The 19,180-nt window shown below is 37.3% G+C and overlaps 1 long non-coding RNA gene across 1 annotated transcript in view; it reads left to right on the forward strand.

The window, feature by feature from the left end:
- LOC131383683 (uncharacterized) overlaps window positions 1–19,180 on the forward strand; it is a 410,805-nt gene that overhangs the window by 243,372 nt on the left and 148,253 nt on the right. The window contains exon 4 of the long non-coding RNA XR_009213888.1: window positions 2,826–2,952. This is a non-coding gene — a long non-coding RNA (uncharacterized LOC131383683). The remainder of the gene's footprint in view (window positions 1–2,825; window positions 2,953–19,180) is intronic.

A 19,180-nucleotide genomic window follows, 5' to 3' on the forward strand; every position in this document is an offset into this window, starting at 1 on the left:
AAACAAACAAACGAAAACTCATCTGGAGGTTGAATAAATTCCCCAAGGTTATTTAGTTAAGAGGTGGAGGCAAGATTCCAAACCAGATCTATTGCCACCATCTGAGCGCTTGTCTGTTCTCCTCTTTCAGACCGTGTCTCCTTGATCCTATCTCCTGAACTAGCTGACATGTTGTATATATAATGCAGGTGAAACATACACAGAAACAACCGTCTTCTGAAATAGGAAAGCTGAGATCCTGTTGACCAGAAGAAACTGAGTGTGAAAGAAAGTGTTCCTTAGGTATGACAGTTAATGGTAGTTAGATTCTAAATGATCTCTGCTAAATGACCTCTGTTATTAGAGTTTGAATTCTCCATCACAGATAGATTGAAGATTTTCATGATGCCAAGAAGTCATCTATGTAGATATAAGTATGTAGATGTGTGTGTCTGCATATTTACATATATATTCATATACATGAGTTGTATATGAGTGTGGTGCAGGATGTTCCTATTCATATGTATTCAAATATACTCACATATGAGTTATACATTGAGGAAGACTGAATTTTTTTTAAATTATACTTTAAGTTTTGGGATACATGTGCAGAACGTGCAGGTTTGTTACATAGGTATACACATGCCATGGTGGTTTGCTGCACCCATCAACCCGTCATCTACATTAGGTATTTCTCCTAATGCTATCCCTCCCCCTAGATCCCCACTCCCTGACAGGCCCCAGTGTGTGATGTTTACCTTCCTGTGTCCTGTGTTCTCATCGTTCAACTCTCACTTATGAGTGAGAACATGTGGTGTTTGGTTTTCTGTTCCTTTGTTAATTTACTGAGAATAATGGTTTCCAGCTTCATCCATGTCCCTGCAAAGGACATGATCTCATCCTTTTTTATGGCTGTGTAGTATTCCATGGTGTATATGTGCCACATTTTCTTTATGCAGTCTATCAGTGATGGGCATTTAGGTTGGTTCGAAGTCTTTACTATTGTGAATAGTGCTGCCATAAATATATGTGTGCATGTGTCTTTATAGTAGAATGATTTATAATCCTTTGGGCATATACCTAGTAATGGGATTGCTGGGTCAAATGGTATTTCAGGTTCTAGATCCTTGAGGAATCGCCACACTGTCTTCCACAATGGTTAAACTAATTTACACTCCCACTAACAGTGTAAAAGCATTCCTATTTCTCCACATCCTCTCCAGCATCTGTTGTTTCCTGACTTTTTAATGATCGCCATTCTAACTGGCATGAGATAGTATCTCATTGTGGTTTTGATCTGCATTTCTCTAATGACCAGTGACGATGAGCTTTTTTTCAAATGTTTGTTGGCTGCATAAATGTCTTCTTTTGAGAAGTGTCTGTTCATATCCTTTGTCCACTTTTTGATGGGGTTGTTTGGTTTTTTTCTTGTAAATTTGTTTAAGTTCCTTACAGATTCTGGATATTAGCCCTTTGTCAGATGGATAGATTGCAAAAATTTTATGCCATTCTGTAGGTTGCCTGTTCACTCTGATGATAGTTCCTTTTGCTGTGCAGAAGTTCCTTAGTTTAATTACATCCCATTTGTCAATTTTGGCTTTTGTTGCCATTGCTTTTGGTGTTTTAGTCATGAAGTCTTTGCGCATGCCTATGTCCTGAGTGGTATTGCCTAGGTTTTCTTCTAGGGTTTTTATGGTTTTAGGTCTTACATTTAAGTCTTTAATCCATCATAAGTTCATTTTTGTATAAGGTGTAAGGAAGGGATCCAGTTTCAGTTTTCGGCATATGGCTAGCCAGTTTTCCCAACACCATTTATTAAATAGGGAATCCTTTCCCCATTGCTTGTTTTTGTCAGGTTTGTCAAAAGTCAGATGGTTCTAGATGGATGGCATCATTTCTGAGTCCTCTGTTCTGTTCCATTGGTCTATATATCTGTTTTGGTACCACTTACCATGCTGTTTTGGTTACTGCTGCCTTGTAGTATAGTTTGAAGTCAGGTAGCATGATGCCTCCAGCTTTGTTCTTTTTGCTTAGGATTGTCTTGGCTATACAGGCTCTTTTTTGGTTCCATATGAAATTTAAAGTAGTTTTTTCTAATTCTATGAAGAAGTTTAATGGTAGCTTGATGGGGATAGCATTGAATCTATAAATTACTTTGGGCAGTATGTCCATTTTCATGATATTGATTCTTCCTATCCATGAGCATGGAATGTTTGAATGTTTTTTCATTTGTTTGTGTCCTCTCTGATTTCCTTGAGCAGTGGTTTGTAGTTCTCCTTGAAGAGGTTCTTCACATCCCTTGTAAGTTGGATTCCTAGGTATTTATTCTCTTTGTAGCAACTGTGAATGGGAGTTCACTCATGATTTGGCTCTCTGTTTGTCTATTATTGGGGTATAGGAAGGCTTGTGAGTTTTGCACATTGATTTTTTATCCTGAGACTTTGCTAAAGTTGCTTGTCAGCTTAAGGAGATTTGGGGCTGGTATGATGGGGTTTTCTAAATATACAATCATGTTATCTGCAAACAGAGACAATTTGACTTCCTCTCTGCCTATTTGAATACACTTTATTTCCTTCTCTGGCCTGATTGCCCTGGCCAGAACTTCCGATACTATGTTGAATAGGAGTGGTGAGAGAGGGCATCCTTGTCTTGTGCCAGTTTTCAAAGGGAGTGCTTCCAGTATTTCAAAGGGAATGCTTCCAGTATTTCAAAGGGAATGCCCATTCAGTGTGACATTGCCTGTGGGTTTGTCATAAATAGCTCTTATTATCTTGAGATACTTTCCATCAATACCTAGTTTTTTGAGAGTCAATAAATGGTCTCTCTGTCTGTGTCTCTTTTCTCAGCTTGCCCTTGGAACTTAGCAATCATGTTGTGAGAAAGAAACCCCAGGCCACATGGAAAAGCCATGGTGTTTACTTGTTTTTGCTAACAGCCCCAATTAAACACAGTCTACAGATAACTACCAGAAATGTGAGTAAATAAGCCTTCAGATGATTCCACCTTCCTCCCTTCCAGCCACCCCAAGGGATGCCGAGTAAAACAGAAACAAGCTATTCTCATTAAGTCTTGCCCAAACTGCAGATTTGTAAGTAAAGTGTAAATTTTATCATTGTTTCAAGCACTAATATTTAGGATAACTTGTTATACAACCAAAGCAACTGGAACACACACACACAAACACACACATACAAAGCATTCTTTGAAGATGACATACACACATACACACACACACACATTCTGGCTACTGGTGGCCTTTAACAGCCTAATTAACTGACTTAATGTTCATTTCCTTGGTCTATTAATTGGAGATAATAATGGCTCCTAGTACATAAAGTTGTGTAAAATAAATAGGACGATGTTTATATATCTCTTAGCACAGTGTCTGGCACACAATAGGTGCTCAGTGACCGTCACCATAAAATAAAATTACTTATTCTCTAAAATAAAATTTAAAGTCATGATTACTGTTATTACTGTGCCATTGGGCATGGGCCCAGTTTACAACTTACGTGTTTTTCCCCTAGAGTTCACTTAAAAAGTTTTCAAATAAAAGTGCCACCCAAGCCGTACTATTATCTAAATAGTTTCTGAAGCATGTAAGAAAATCAGAGCTATGGATAATTAGAGGTCAGCTGATGAGACCAGTAAAAGACGTCTCACCGCATCTTAAGGGAGAAATAAAGCAAAAGCCTTAGAAACTAGCAAAGGTTTTTTTTTTTTTTAAGGCAGAATGAATATATATATTTGTGCATGAACTTTACCCAGTTGTGAAATTCAGGATGAAACCTAGACATTTATGTGTTGATGACAGTTGCCACCAATTAAATTTCATCCCAGCACAAATCAGATGGCATAAATCAAGGACTTTGAGGAAAAGGAAGTCATTTTTTCCAAGAAAATGTGTTGTTCCCTTTTGTACAAATGCTACCTTTTGGGATCATAATTGTATTTATAACAACAGGGCCCATTGTTGTGCTGTGTCATTGTCTAGCCTTTTTTTGCAGAAGGCCATTGTTGTTGATTCCATAGTATTCTTTTCCATGTGCACAGATTTTATTTGTATCATGTCATTTCTTGAAAAAATGAAGGTAAATCCAAGAGGTTCTGGAAATTCTGATTGGTGGGTAGCCTGTTGGGTTGGGTAGACTCCTGAACACATCTAACAGTCGGATCTAACTATCAATTGAAAGCACAAAATTCCCAAACTAAGAGCTACCAGTCTCTGTGAATCTAAGATACTCTCATGTCTTGGCCTTACACAATCGCACACTCATCTCTGGTAAGTCAAATAAAAATTACCCAACTGTTTTTTTTGAATCATTTATACCAATTGACGTCAGCATTTGGTGAAGACACTTTGATTAGGAACCTCTCCCCATGAAAAGAGCAGGAGGGAGCACAGGGAAACCTAAGGCACTGTCTTTAACTTAGCTTTAAAATTGTAGGGCTGAACCTGGCACTATCTATGACTACCCTGTGCAAATCACTGCTGTTGACCCATGAGACACTTTTGACATCCTGAGCACGTGACACCCAACTTAGAAATTCCAACAACAGGGAAGTTTTTCAAGTCCTCATCAGTGGGTACAGGAAAAGTCTGAAATCCAATCAGATGTTGTAACTTTGAGTAGACTTATTTTTTTCAATTAGGAGATGTTTGATATTTGATAGATGCATGATCTTTCTTACTAATGCTCTTGGTAACTCCTCATTCTCCAGGAAACATTTTTCGCTCCTTCCTTACTAACTTCCTACCCCTACCCCCTTTGAAAATAATCTTCAGCCAGGCTAGAAGACTGTGCTGTGAGGAACCATTGCACCTTCTATTTATCTTTATTATCCTGTTTTCATTGCTATTGTTACCTTTAACTGTCTTCCTTGCTTGATTTTATATTCCACAATGAGAAAGATGGTATCTATCATGGTACCCCCAGTACCCCCTAGTACACAGACTGGCAAACAGTAAACACAGTAACAATGAGTGTTGGAAAAAACAGTAAATGAGTGAACAAGCTTACCAGATTCACAGGACCTAAACCTCCTAGTAATTGAACTAATCATTTCTATGCTTCAAAATGAAATCACAATTTAATTGAAGAAATAGGGTAAATACACACGTTGGTATTTAACAAGCTTTTAAAAGCCCATAAAATAATAAAGACTACTAGGTACACTGTTGGTCTCCTTGCCTGTAATCTCTCAGCTTTCTCATTACCCCTGAATACTGCTAAAAGTCCAGTTTCACAGGCATTAAAGGAAATAGTGCAGTCGTCTGAATTACATGAATTTTAATCCCCGTCTTGCTTTACATCAGCAGTGTGCCTTAGTTTGCTCATTGTTAAAGCTGTGTTAATAATTTTACTGTTATTTGAGGATTAGAAATAATATACATAAAGCACCTAGTGCAGGGATGAAAGTGTGACAGTATGCATAATGTAAAACCCTTCTCAATAGTAGCATTGTATTATCATTTTTAAACACTTTCAGTGACTCCCCATTGCCGACCTGAAGAATAAAATTAGGTAACACAGTTAATCCCACAATGGGTTCTTTCTTTTCCAGCCTCAAATCCCTCTACATTTCTCCTATTTCAGATTGTCCATCCAAATCACCCACTCTTTCTTCTTCAACATGCTTGGAACCTTCAAGACTTTGTACCTGTGGTTATACTGTATTATCAGGCTGGATTGTTATTTCTTATCTGCTGAAATTCCTTTTACTATGAGTGGCCATATTGAGCCGTGTTTAAGAACATGGACTAACGGGTCCAGTCTACCTGGGTTCGAATCCTAGCTCCCTCGCATAATACATTTGTGACCTTGGAAAACTTACTTAACATTTCCAGGCCTCAGAGTCAGTGAGGGTACAATGGGAACAAGAAAACACTTATCTTCCAGGGTTACAAAGATGAAAGGAATTCACATGTGTAAAGTTATAATAATGTACCTATAGCAGTGCATGGAATGAAGTGAGCGCTGCCTGGAATATTAGTTGCTGTCATCCTCATCCTCCTCATCAATATCATCAACAATAGTTTTTTCAAGAATTCTCCATAAATGCTTTCCCCTGTCATTTGTCACTGTCTGCTCTTTCCTTAGTCTTCTGCCAACACTTTTCTTGTAGCTTTATTATAGAACTTAAAAATTACGTTTTATATTATAGTAAATGGTTTGAATGCCTGCCACCACCATAAAATTCTATGTTTCTTTAGGGCGAAGGCCGTGATGCCCTCTTCCTCATGTTTTCTATTATAGAAGGATCTTAGAAAAGTGTTTTCATAAATGCTGGACACAGGCTAAGTGTGAAATGAATGGGAAAACATGTGTCTATTTATTTATTATTTACATGTTCTTTTATCTGTCTTCTTGTATGATAACAAGAACATTGACCTTGTCTGTCCCTGCTGTAATTCCAGAGCTTAAAATAGTGCCTGTCACAACACAGGCACTTGGGACTCATTTGTCAAATAAAAGAAGAAATGAATGAATCCATGAATTAATGGAAGAATTGATAAATCAAGGCATCTGCATTTAAGGTTTTCTGAAATTCTCTCTTTAGTGAATTAGAAAGTGTGTGCTATGGCCCTAAGTTTCCTCATGCATTTCCACACATAAACATGCCTATGTGTATAAAGAATTCAAAATTGAAATTATTTGCAGAAACAGGATATAAATTGGACATGGGGGAAACTACTTGAGTAGGTGGCAGGAAGATATTTGAATAAAAATATCTTGCCTAGAGAAAAGCAGGTGGAATTTGCCTTTTCAACATTTTTGTTCCAATCTGGATAATTTACTTCTCACCTGGGAACAATTTCCTTCCTGCAGCCATAATGTGAGTTTCACCACAGCTGTGGAGCTGAAGTCAAAGTCAAAGTAGAGATTGCTGCGTCACTTGCTGGGAAATGACTTTTTAGTTTGGGTCTGTGTCCTTGTCTAGCAGCTTTCTTATTTGTGTTTAAAACATGGATGACAGAGAGGTGCACATCTGTTATAAGTGGAACATAGAAGGGAATATTTCGTGTGTGACTTTACATTCCTGGATTCTTTGGCTGTCCCAATACGTGCCTTGTAACTTCTGTTTTTACAGCCGGGAAGCCACAGCTGCATCTGGTTGTGTGAATTATACATTTGTGTTAACAGTATTTAACAGAAACATACATTTCTTTTTTATCTTCTGTATCCACAATTCCAAGACAACTGGGCTTATCAGAATGATGCTGATATCTTTCATCTCCTTTATTACCTCTCTTCTATAAAATTTTCCATTCTTAGCACCACATGGTGAGACTAGAGAATAAAATAAATTACTCTCAGTACTGCCTTTTCATGTTACCTTTTTTCTTCTAGTATTGCATTTCATGAGAGGAGCAACATTTTGTAAGCTGGGGTCTTAGTGACAAAGTTCAGGATAGAACTAGACTAGGAGTAGAAGAAGGAATACGGTCTTTCTTTTATCCCAAAGTCAAGAAAAGAATCACTGAAGTTTTCCAGTGTCGAGTCAGAGGCCTTAATAACAGCTTCCCATTTCCAAAAGCAATACAGACTGTGGCATGACAGCACAGGGAAGACACAGAGAAAGATGCCTCGGGCAATTCTGGCTACATTATGCAAGTTCCAGAAACTGAAATAGGATAGAGAAGAAAAGAGTAGAAAGATATTTTCAAGCATTACTTATGAGTAGATAAAGAAAACTTACAAAATGTGATTGATTATGTAAGCTTCTGAAATCTCTTGTCCAATTCCTGATATGGTATATTTAATATACAATTAGAGATGTACTCCTTTGTATATTCAAGACATTCCAATCTTGAGAGTCTCCTTTGGTAAGAAAAATACACTCAAATGTGTAACGACAAATGATATCACCTATTAACTCCTATATAGAAATTAGCAGGAACTGTACCAAGGGATGATCAAATAGGTTATCTGCAGTTGCAGAAACTCTCAGAACAAGAAGACAAGTTGTAGAAGCCTCCAACAATAAATTTCATGTACTGGAAGGAAAGAGCATGAACCTTGAAGACAGAGAAGCATGCTTAGAATCTAGGAGTGCCCTTATCAAACTAGCCTCAGGTCCCTCAAGTGTGAAGGTCAGCGACAAAAAATAAGCTACTACACAATCATATTTGAGATCTTTCTGTCCTCTCCTGATTCCAGAAGTAAATATAAATGGGAGCAGTTCAGACACTGCTTTCATGTACAGAATCTGAGCAGTGAGCATAGCGCAAAGAAAAAATTAACACACCAAAGCCACAACAATTATAATCTATAGCATGGATTGGCAGTACTTCCTTTTTGTATATAATGTTTTATTAAAACAAAGTCATATGCATTCACGTAAGTATGAACTGTGTTGATTTCTGGCTACAATGGCAAAGTAGAATAAGTGTGACAGAGATCTGTCTCAGAAGTGTAAAATATTTACTATCTGCCCTTGAAAAACAAAGTTTGCAACTCCTGTTCTCAATAATCTAGAGTAGCTATTCAGCCTTACATGATACATTAGCTTTGGGATCTGCAAATTGTAAGCCATAAAGGTCTCCTAGGAATTGTTTTATGACCACATGACATATGGAAATGCATTTTTGGATTCTTCATTGGCAATAACTCTGAAGTCATATATGGTTTCTAGTTTCCTTTTCTTACAATAATCACCAAGTTAAATATTGGTCTACTCTCCTAGACTCAACTAATGCTTCATGAGATCTTTCCTTATATTTTTACTTCATCCATTCCTGTCTGCTGATATTTACCATTTTGTTCATTTACAATTTTCCTGAAAACTCTGAGCTGCTGCAAACTCGTGTTTCAAAATACAATGTGATATTCTGCCTTTTCCATGTTTAGGGGAGCCAACCCTATGAGGTAACTGTTAAGTATTGATACATGGGTCAAAACTATTCACTGAGATATACAATGAAAGGCTGGATTTCATTGGCTGAAAGCAAAAAAAATACTGAAATCATGAAAATAATATACTTTGATAGGCTGTATGTGTGTGTGTGAGAGAGAGAGGACAAAAGAATTAGAGAAAGGTGATTTATGTATTCAGGAGCAGTAATGTTATCTTACTGTAATGAATCTCTAATGCATAGGATACTCCTAATACAATGGGGTCGTAGAGGAAAGCAGGTTTTTGAAGTTTTGCTGAAATTTATCAATGGGATTATCTCTACTATTTCTTGAGGGACCACAGATGTATGTGGTTTTAAATTATTTTGGTTGCCGGGCAAGGATGATTTTGAATATGTTCCATATGCCAACTAGGCAATAAGTCATCATTTTTCATATTGCCTGCGTGAAATAGGGATAAGGTCTATATCTATAGGATTTTTAGGAGACCAGCTTCAGACAATTTATGTGAAAGTGGTAAGTAAATTCCGATTTTCTTCACAATGTCTGTTATTATCATTACTACATTTACTACATTGTCATGGCTCATGGTCAAAAGGTTTCCAACCTTGTAAACCAGAAGGCTAACATGATGTGATGAGGTCTCGTTTCAATCATCTCCTCAAATAAAAGACAACTGATAGTGTTCTTTTCAAAAGTTTTGTCTCCTATAGAGCTGAGACTTGAAAATCACATGCTTTAGGCAAATACAGGGAAAAGAACAGCAGTTCTCATTTCTGACATAACTTCACATTGTCTGTTGAAAATTTAAGCCTGAGGATACATTATGTGCTTTCTTCTTTGCACCTGGTCATACACCTTTCAGTAAATGCTTGCTGTTAAAATGATAAATTGATGCTATTAAAACACTTTAATGCATAGTGCACCAAAAGTGCCTACTTAAAGGCTAGTTTCCCTTCAGAATTTTGAGGAAGATGCCTTCTCAGCTTTTCTTTATTGGCACAGTTCTTAAGAGAATGAGAATATATTTGTATGTGCTTGTGTTCCTCTAAGGGTCCACCAGAGATAATGTAATATTACTGTAAAAGCTTCAAGTGGCTTTAATGAGATATTCTTAGTTGGCAAATAGCTCACCTCTTCTTCTTCTTCCTCCCTTTCTGAAGGGTTGTGAGTGTGGCAGGTGATGAAATGATACTTTTGTTTTTGTCTCAAGCTCCTTAGTTTGACTTTTTCTGCCCATTGCCCATTGTTTTTAGAGACGATGTATGTATTTTCTGAATAAAAGATGTCTAGACCAGGCACGGTGGCTCACACCTGTAATCCAAGCACTTTGGAAGGCTGAGGTGGGTGGATCACCTGAGGTCAGGAGTTGGAGAGCAGCCGGGCCAACATGGCTGAAACCTCGTCTCTACTAAAAATACAAAAATTAGCCAGGTGTGGTAGCAGATGCCTGTAATCCCAGCTACTCAGGAGGCTGAGGCAGGAGAATCCCTTGAACCCAGCCAGGTGCAGAGGTTGCAGTGAGCCAAGATCATACCACTTCACTCCAGCATGGGCAAAAGAGCGAGACTCTGTCTCCAAAAAAATAAATAAATAAATAAATAAATAAAAGTGTGTTACATCACAGATATTTTAAACTTTTAAAAGTTTATGTTAGAAAAAACACACATTTTGGGAAGAACTAATAAAGCAAACAAAAAAATCAGTGTACAGCTAAAATCTTCATTGTTTTGAAATTTACACAAGCCCAGTTCTCTCTCTATAATTATATGAAGATTATAAAGACACAGAGAATCTACTTATATGTTCTTCTTGAAATTGCCTTGCCTCGTAGATGCTGTGTGGACTTAAATGTATTTATAATGTCAAGTTATAAGTGAATCCATCAGGTTTTGGAATATTACATAATCATGACTAATTCTGCTTGAAAGGAGAAGCCCTGTTTTCCCTTAAATAGCAGAGTAATTTTATCAGTGTTGATTAAATACAATTTTAGAAGCCTCAGATGAGGAAAGCATCATTATTGCTAAGTTACTATGTGAAATATGTATAGCAAATGCTTACTGGAGATAGAACTAGTGTATTGTCTTAATGAGGCATTTAAACCTTTTTGGTGTTTTTGTTGAATATTTGCTCTTAATTTGAATGCTATTTCAGAATTTATTACCATCCTCAGTCTGCAATGATATAATACTAAGATAAACTGAGTCCGAAGTGATGATTCAGGCATAAAGTATAGATTTATTCACGGAAACAAAAGTTTTTATTTTCATATTTTTTTCATTTTAGTAAGGAAAATATATGAAATATCCCCATAAAAAAGGCAACAATGATTTCCCTCACCAAATGCCTGAAATTACTGTTTTTGCTTTCTCTTCAAATTCATATTTCCTGACTTTAATTTTAATTTGGTAGAACAACAAATAAACTGATTTCTTTACTTGTCATCTCTATGTGCCTAAGTAACACTGTGCTAGCAACAACTTCTTATCTTTCTGACAACTCCCACTGTCAACTGTAGACTAGTTAGAAGTTGGTACAAAGTGAAAATAAATACCTGGTTTCCCACAGGCAGTCCTCTGAAATGCCGTCTATCATTTGTAATATCTCTGACGTTATTTGGTGGTTATGATTTATCACCTTGCCACTGCATTAGTCAGCTGTGAAATCTCTATGACTCAATGGCACATAACAAAAGCAATCAGGAAAGTGACATTTGAATGAAGGGTTGGTGGATGGGTTTGAACAAGATTTCTGTAACATAAAGAACAAAGGCAGAGTAACTTCCCCAACTTTTTGAAATCTTCTCAAGTCAGCATTTCAGTTCTTTCTCTTCATTAGTTAATACCTGTAAACTTGGCAAATAATTACCATCAATTGAAGACAACAACAAATATGGATTTATGGAGGAGTGACAGTATAGATTTATTCTTATTTTGCATTTAACCTTGTTTTTTTTTTTTAAATTGTTTTCAGAATAGACTTTTCCTAATCTTGCAAATCAATTTCCTACTGCTTTCACATTTCCTTGTTACCCAGCTTTTTCCAAAGTGATAAATTGGTCACAAAATGATTTTATTATTTTAATAAGTATTTATTGAGCCTGGATTCTATGTTAGACATTGTGTAAGATGATGGGTTGAAGGAATGCGCATGACAGACCTGATCCTCTCTCTCAAAGAGATTTCAGTCTGATAAAATGAGTAAAATGTGTCACATTTACTTTTCTAGATTAAGGGTCCTCAGGATTATTGGGAAAATGCTCATTTTCAAGTCTTGAAGAATATTTCATATACAAGAGACTTGGCCATGCTATACTTGAATATTTATTTCAAGCTACAGCTCTCTTCATTTGGAAATGTGGTGCAAAGGTTGGCAAGAATATGACTGACCATTTAGGCATCTGCCCCTCTTAGCTCTATAGATTCTCTATATTGAAAGTTTATATTACCTTCTATTTCCTTGTCTTGCAAACAATATTTAACCTCCTGTGGGTTAAGAAGAGGAGTATTGAGTGAACTTACTAGAAAGTGTCACCACCAGAGCTCAGTTTACTGGTTACAAACATCATCCAACAGCATTAGCCAGGAATTGTGATATGCTTGTCATTGCATCCAAGGGAGATTGGGAAAGAAAAGATAGAGTTTTTAGGTAAAAGTCACTGACAATAATGGAAACATGATTTAATCACAAACTTTAAAAGAAGCTGACCTCCCTGTGAACAAGAACTGTGCGTTATTCATTTTTGATGTTAGCAACAGCTTGGATAATGTCTGAAACAGGTTGGTAACAGTAATAGTATCTATCCTTTGTTGAAAGCATGCAGAGTGTCAGGCATTGTGCTAAAGGTTGAGTGAGAAGTGCCAGTGCGATGATGAGTTGAGTGAAAAGTACCAATGCGATGATGAGTTGTTATTGTACAGGAGGAGGAGAGAGGCATAAAGATTAGCTGGTAGACCCTGCAGAAGTTAATGTAGTAATTTTGAAAGAAATTATGTTAGCCTTCCAGTCCTCAGGAAGGAAATACGACACAATAGAGATAATACTTTGGAATGGTGTGCATTCTCTCAACTTCTCAATTATAAGAACAAGTATAGCCAAGAACACAGTAAGAATTGGATTACGAAGAACTAGGCACTCGTCTCATGGCCAGACTAAGCATACTCCATTTTTGACTGGCCTGAGAATAGGAAACCACCTTATCTCCACCACAATGAAGATAACAAAGACAGATGAAGTGAATAGTAATTTGGAATGTAGATAGATGTTTCTCTACCTTTAGTTTGGAAGACAGGTTTAAAAAATGGTCATAAAGAGAAAAATCTTTCTTAGTTACGTAAGTACTAACTTGGGCCTAAACAGTAGAGGAATATCCCTGGTATTGTGCTGTTTCTTCCCCCGTCCTGGTTGAAGTCAGTACGCCATATTAAGCCATGCGACTGTTTTTCCACATTGCCTCACCCAGTCCACTCTTTGATTGGGGCTTAGGAGGAAATGCTGGGAAACAGAAACTCAAATTGGGGATAGCTTGATGGTTTTGCTCTGTGTGTGTGTGTGTGTGTGTGTGTGTGTGTGTGTGTGTGTGTTGAGATAATGTTTCAGTCAACATAAGTCTCTTGAATCATTCTCTCTGGCATGACGTCAAAGGTCTGGGCCCATCCATATGAGGCACGTTGGTTAACTGATACCAAACTTTGCACATGGATGATTTTGTTCAGTCTTCAGATCAATCTTGCTGTGTATAAATTATTCATATTTCCATTTTACTGACATATGAAATAAAGTTTAAAGAAGTTAGATGATTTATTCAGTGTCATAATGGCTAGATTAGTAGCATCAACTTCATATATGTCAGACCTTATTTTAAGGTGAACCAGGAATAAATGGCTAGAAATAAACAAAGGTCTTGAGAGACTGTGCCTGGTTTCTAAAGGATTAAATTAAATTTTTTATCATATATAAGGAAGGGATAAGAGAGAAGATTGAGGTAGGTTTCTAGATGGCTTTTGCTACATTGAAGTTTTAGCATTAAAAAAAAAGTGATTGAAAAATGAGACAGAAATTGAAGGGAGAAATTCTTGACCACACCAGAGGAACAGACCTGGCTGGTCAAATGGAGCTGCACGATATTTTGCTTCAGTTCCAGGCAACTGGCTGGAGACTACAAAGAGATCATATCCATAAAATCTTACATGCCAGCTGTGATCTCATCCAATACCTTCGCTGCTAACGATGTCCTGCTAATGTAAATGTAAATGAGCCTGAAGTATTGGCTTCACAAATCGAGCTCCAGATAAATTAACCCTTCTTCCCCTCTACCGTACACTGTCCTCAAGCCCAAGGGTCCATTAACTGAACACATAACCGGAGCTGTACACCCTCAAAATCTGCTCTGCATGCTGTGCACAGATGCTCACAGCGTTCTTCCCCTGTGCCTGCGTGGAAAATCCTCTTGGCATTTAAGATCATCATCTCCCTCAAGCCGTCCTGTCAGAAAAGAAGAGCCTTAAGTGAAATGCTGTAGATCAGTGAGTTGGTAAACCAGCTGTGGAAACAGTGTGTTACAACCCATCAGACCTCTGAAAATATCCCACTTTGAAGATGTAAGAATGAGAGAGACACATCAGAATTAGGTCCCAGAGAAGCATATGGTATGTCGGTGGGTTCAGATGACCTTTTTAAATGATAAGAATTTTTCACTTCTCATTCCAACCTCAGAAACAGCTTTCAAACTGAATTTCAATAGAGAGGGTATAGATTATAGTCATACAATATTACACAGCCCAAAATTATTGAGTATTTACTATGTGCCTGGCACTGAGCTAAGTGCCAGTAACTACAAGGTATCATTTAGCCCCCTAGAAGCAACTTAACAGGTTGGAATTATTTTTAACCTCATTTTTTTTTTTCAGATAAGAAAAGAGACCAGAGAGGTAAAGTGCCCTATCACCCTATCTAAGGTTACAGAACTAGTCTTAACTGATTCGATTCAATTGTAGATCCTTAAGGATGTAATGCTTTTGCTCTTCAAGTGTTAGATCATACTGCTTCAAAACGAAGGCCAGAAACTGACAGAGGAAATGGGTCTAACGGAAGCAACACTTCTGAGTACCTAATATGTGCCGGGTGCTTTATCAAGAAAAATATTCAAAGTAGTAAGGATATTTTATGTGTTCCTAGGGTCAGTCGAGGACATGCCTTTTGGTGGAATACAACTTAATGCAGGAGTCTATGAATGTCTCACAGGTAAGATAGAAGTCTAGGAGGAAGGATCTGATTCTAATTGTTTAGTAGAACTAAAATTTTAACTAGAGAAAAAGCATTAATCAGAAAGACGGAATGGGAACTATTCTGTACAAGAAATGACAGCAGCTGTTTGGAAGAGAAAACTGGGGGATTATGTATAATCTCTTAATCTCTACTGGGTTTTCAAATCAACTACAAGGCTAAAGGGACGCACAGAATGGATTTGATAGAGAAAAGGATTTTAGATTTTGAAATCAATGAACAATACTGTGTAATAGGGATGTGGATCGGTAGGCTTGCTTGTAGCATCAATATATTGAAGTGTTTGTATTATTTAATGATAGATTGTATTATTTGCTTTTCATAAAAGAACTATAATTGATCTTTGAGAAGTCTGGTGACAGAAAACGTATAGACTGACGATTGGCCTTATTAAGTTTAAATATTTGAAAAGTTATAATTCATGCAAATGTTTAGCTTTTATTTCTTTCACTGTGCGAGGGCAAAACCTGCCTTGGCTGGTATTTACTTTTCTAATTAGAAAAGCTTGAGTGATGTGAACAATTAAGATAATACAATACCTTTACAAGATAATGAATCTTTTCTTTGTGATTCATCCTATCACATCCCAAGCTGATAATGTTATTTACCTCCCAGTTAAGGGTATGTTAGAATGTAATTGGAGCCATTTGCTTTGACTATCAGAGGAGAAAAGATCATGCAATTTGCATCTCATATATCTAGAAATTAAAACGGAAGGACTGACCACTTGACACCACAGAAATTCCTGAAACGAAGCCTGCTGAGCTCAATTTGTTGTGGCGACTAAATGATTCTTCTCTCCAATTTGAATGCATGATGAAACTCCTATTAGAACATTGCACTATAATAATTGACAACATAATGAAACTGCCAAAGACGAAATGCAAATGCTTCTCTCCTGACCGTTCAGAACTGCTCTCTAAACTTAGAGTGAAGCAAATGCCTTTGCCAGATGAGTTACATTCCCCTTTATTCCGCCTTCTCTCTATCCGTCAGGGGCTACTGCAACATTCTTTTGGACACCCATCCCTTTAGAATCAAGCAGTTTAATTAGCATGAACAGTAGGTTTCAGATTTTGAAATGGCCTAACAGGTATACAGATTTAACTAGAAATAATATATGAAAACAACTACTCCTATCTTCTATGAGTATTATTTTATATAAGAAATGTATTTCAGCATAAATACAGAATATAATGTAGAAAATATTATCGTTCTATAATAATTTTGTAACATAATTTAGCATCACTAAAACTACAATGTTTTCAGTTTTCTGGGGTTTTCCTCTGATTAGGCACCAGCTCTGGTTTTTAGAAATCACTAATTTTTTACACTAGCTCTACCTTTTGTTGTTGTTTTTAACTAAACTTTAAATCCATTATAATTTGGCCTCTAATCCTTTTAAGATGCCTAACTAGTAACATATTCAGCTGCTGATTCAATGGTCACTGTGTCCTTCATCTGACTGAAGCTCTCATCAGCATTTAACACTAGTGATCAGTTTTTTCTTGAAGAAAAAAAAAAAGAAACCTTTTTCTATAGCTTTAACTACTCCATAAACTCTTGCCTTTTCTCTAGAGTCATTCCCTTCCTTTTCTACAATTTCTTCTTTATTGTAGAAAGATTGGTGTTTTTCAGGATTCTGTCTTAATGCACCTTCCTTTCTTACTCTGCACATTCATCCTGGGTAATCTTTTTATTCCTATGGCTTTAACTAATCACAAATTTTGATCCAGGTGGGATCTCATTTCTTAGAATCAGATCAATATCTCCAACCATTAGACAATTCCACTTGAATACCATAAAAGCATTTCAAACAAATCCCAAACTGAGCTCATCATTGCTTCCTATGCTTTTGTGATTCCTGACTCTGTATGTAGAAATACTGTTTCTCTATTGTTCAAGCCGCACATGTAGGTATCATCTTGACTCAGTCATCAAGTCCTGTTATTTCTGTCTCCTAATTCAAGACAATATTACTTTTCACTTGAAATCCTTCAATAATTGTGTCCCCGCCGACATTGTCCCTGAACCATTCTCTTCACTACAACCAGAGAATATTTTTTAAAAACACATCTGATTATGTCACTTGCGGATGATGTTCCAATGGCTTCCCCTGTACCATTTGGAGAAGATCCCCTAGCTATAAAACCTTGCACCACTCCTGAGCTGCTCCTTGCGTATAGTTCCAGCTGATTCTTTAATTATTCTACTAATTTCTTTTCCACCTTCATTCAACATTGGAGAAAATCCTTCTTTTTTCATATAAATTATAATCAACAAAACAGTTTTTAATTCTCTTTACTTAAATATTTTTGGAGACCAAGGATATGCATTATATAAAATACACAAAATTATAATGAGGCAATGAAATATATTCATTAACAGCATGGGCTTTGGAATCACAAATCCTGATATATCTAAATATTATCTCTTCTGATCTCAATCATACTACTAAACTACTTCCATTTTCTAATATGTAATATGGAGATAATACTACTACATGTTTTTCCAGAATTGACATTTGGTTTACTTGAGATAACACTGGTTCAGTGTTTAATACAATCTGTTTGGAGGTGTTTTGTCATTTTTGTTATCACATATGATATGGTTGGGCTCTGTCTTCCCACCCAAATTTCATGTTGAATTGTAATCTCCACATGTTGAAGGTAGGGCCTGGTGGGAGATGACTGAATCATGGGGGCAAACATCCCCTTTGCTGTTCTTGTGATAGTGAATAAGTTCTCATGAGATCTGGTTGTTTAAAAGTGTGTGGCACTTCCCCCTTGGCTCTCTCCTGCCACCATGAGAAGAAGGTGCTTGCTTCCCCTTTGCCTTCCACCATGATTATAAATTTCCTGAGGCCTCCCAGTCATGCTCCCTATTAAGCCCACTGAACGATGAGTCAATTAAACCTCTTTTCTTTATAAATTACCCAGTCTCAGGTAGTTCTTTATAGCAGTGTAAGAAGGAACTAATAAAGAAAATTTGTACCAGGAGTGGAGTACTGCTATAAACATACCTGAAAATGTAGAAGCAACTCGACTCTGGAACTGGGTAACAGGCAGAGGTTGAAACAGTTTGAAGGGCTCAGGAGAAGATAGGAATATGCGGGAAAGTCGGGAACTTCCTCGAGATTTGTTGAATGGTTTTAACCAAAATGCTGATAGTGATACGGACAATGAAGTCCAGGCTGAGGTAGTCTCAGATGGAGATGAGGCACTTATTGGGAACTGGAGTAAGGGTAACTCTTGCTATGCTTTAGCAAAAAGACTGGTGGCATTTTGCCCTTGCTCTAGAGATCTGTGGAACTTTGAACTTGAGAGAGATGATTTAGGGTAACTAGAGGAAGAAATTTCTAAATAGCAAAGCATTCAAGATGTGACCTGGCTATTTCTAAAAGTATTTGCTCATATGCATGAATTAAGAGATTATCTGCAACTGTAACTTCTATTTAAAAAAGAAGTGGAGCATAAAAGTTTAGCAAATTTGCAGACTGGCCATGTAGTAGAAAAGAAAAACCTATTTGCTAAGGAGAAATTTAAGCCTGCTGCAGAAATTTGCATAAGTAAAGAGGAGCCAAATGTTAATAGCCAAGACAATAGGGAAAATGTCTCTAGGGCATTTCAGAGACCTTCAAGGCAGACCCTCCCATCACAGGCCCAGAGGCCTAGGAGGGACAGATGGTTTTATGAGCCAAGCTCAGGACCCAGATGCTCTTTGTAGCCTCAGGGCATGGCACCCTGATTCCTTGCCACTCCAACTCCAGCTGTGGCTAAAAGGGTCCAAGATATAGCTTGACCTGTGTCTTCAGAGGGTGTAAGCCCCATGCCTTTGTGGCTTCCACTTGGTGTTGGGCCTGTGGGTGCACAGAAAGCAAGAGTTGAGGCTTGGGAACCTCCAGTTGGATTTCAGAGAATGTATGAAAATGGCTGGAGTCCGGGTGGAAGTCTGCTGCAGGGGTGGAGCCCTCATGGAGAACCTTTACTAAGGGAGGGCAGAGGGGAAATGTGGGGTTGAAGCCCCCACACAGAACCCCCACTGGGACATTGTGT

The sequence above is a fragment of the Hylobates moloch genome, unplaced genomic scaffold, assembly GCF_009828535.3.
Source record: "Hylobates moloch isolate HMO894 unplaced genomic scaffold, HMol_V3 SCAFFOLD_6, whole genome shotgun sequence".
Lineage (NCBI taxonomy): Eukaryota > Metazoa > Chordata > Mammalia > Primates > Hylobatidae > Hylobates > Hylobates moloch.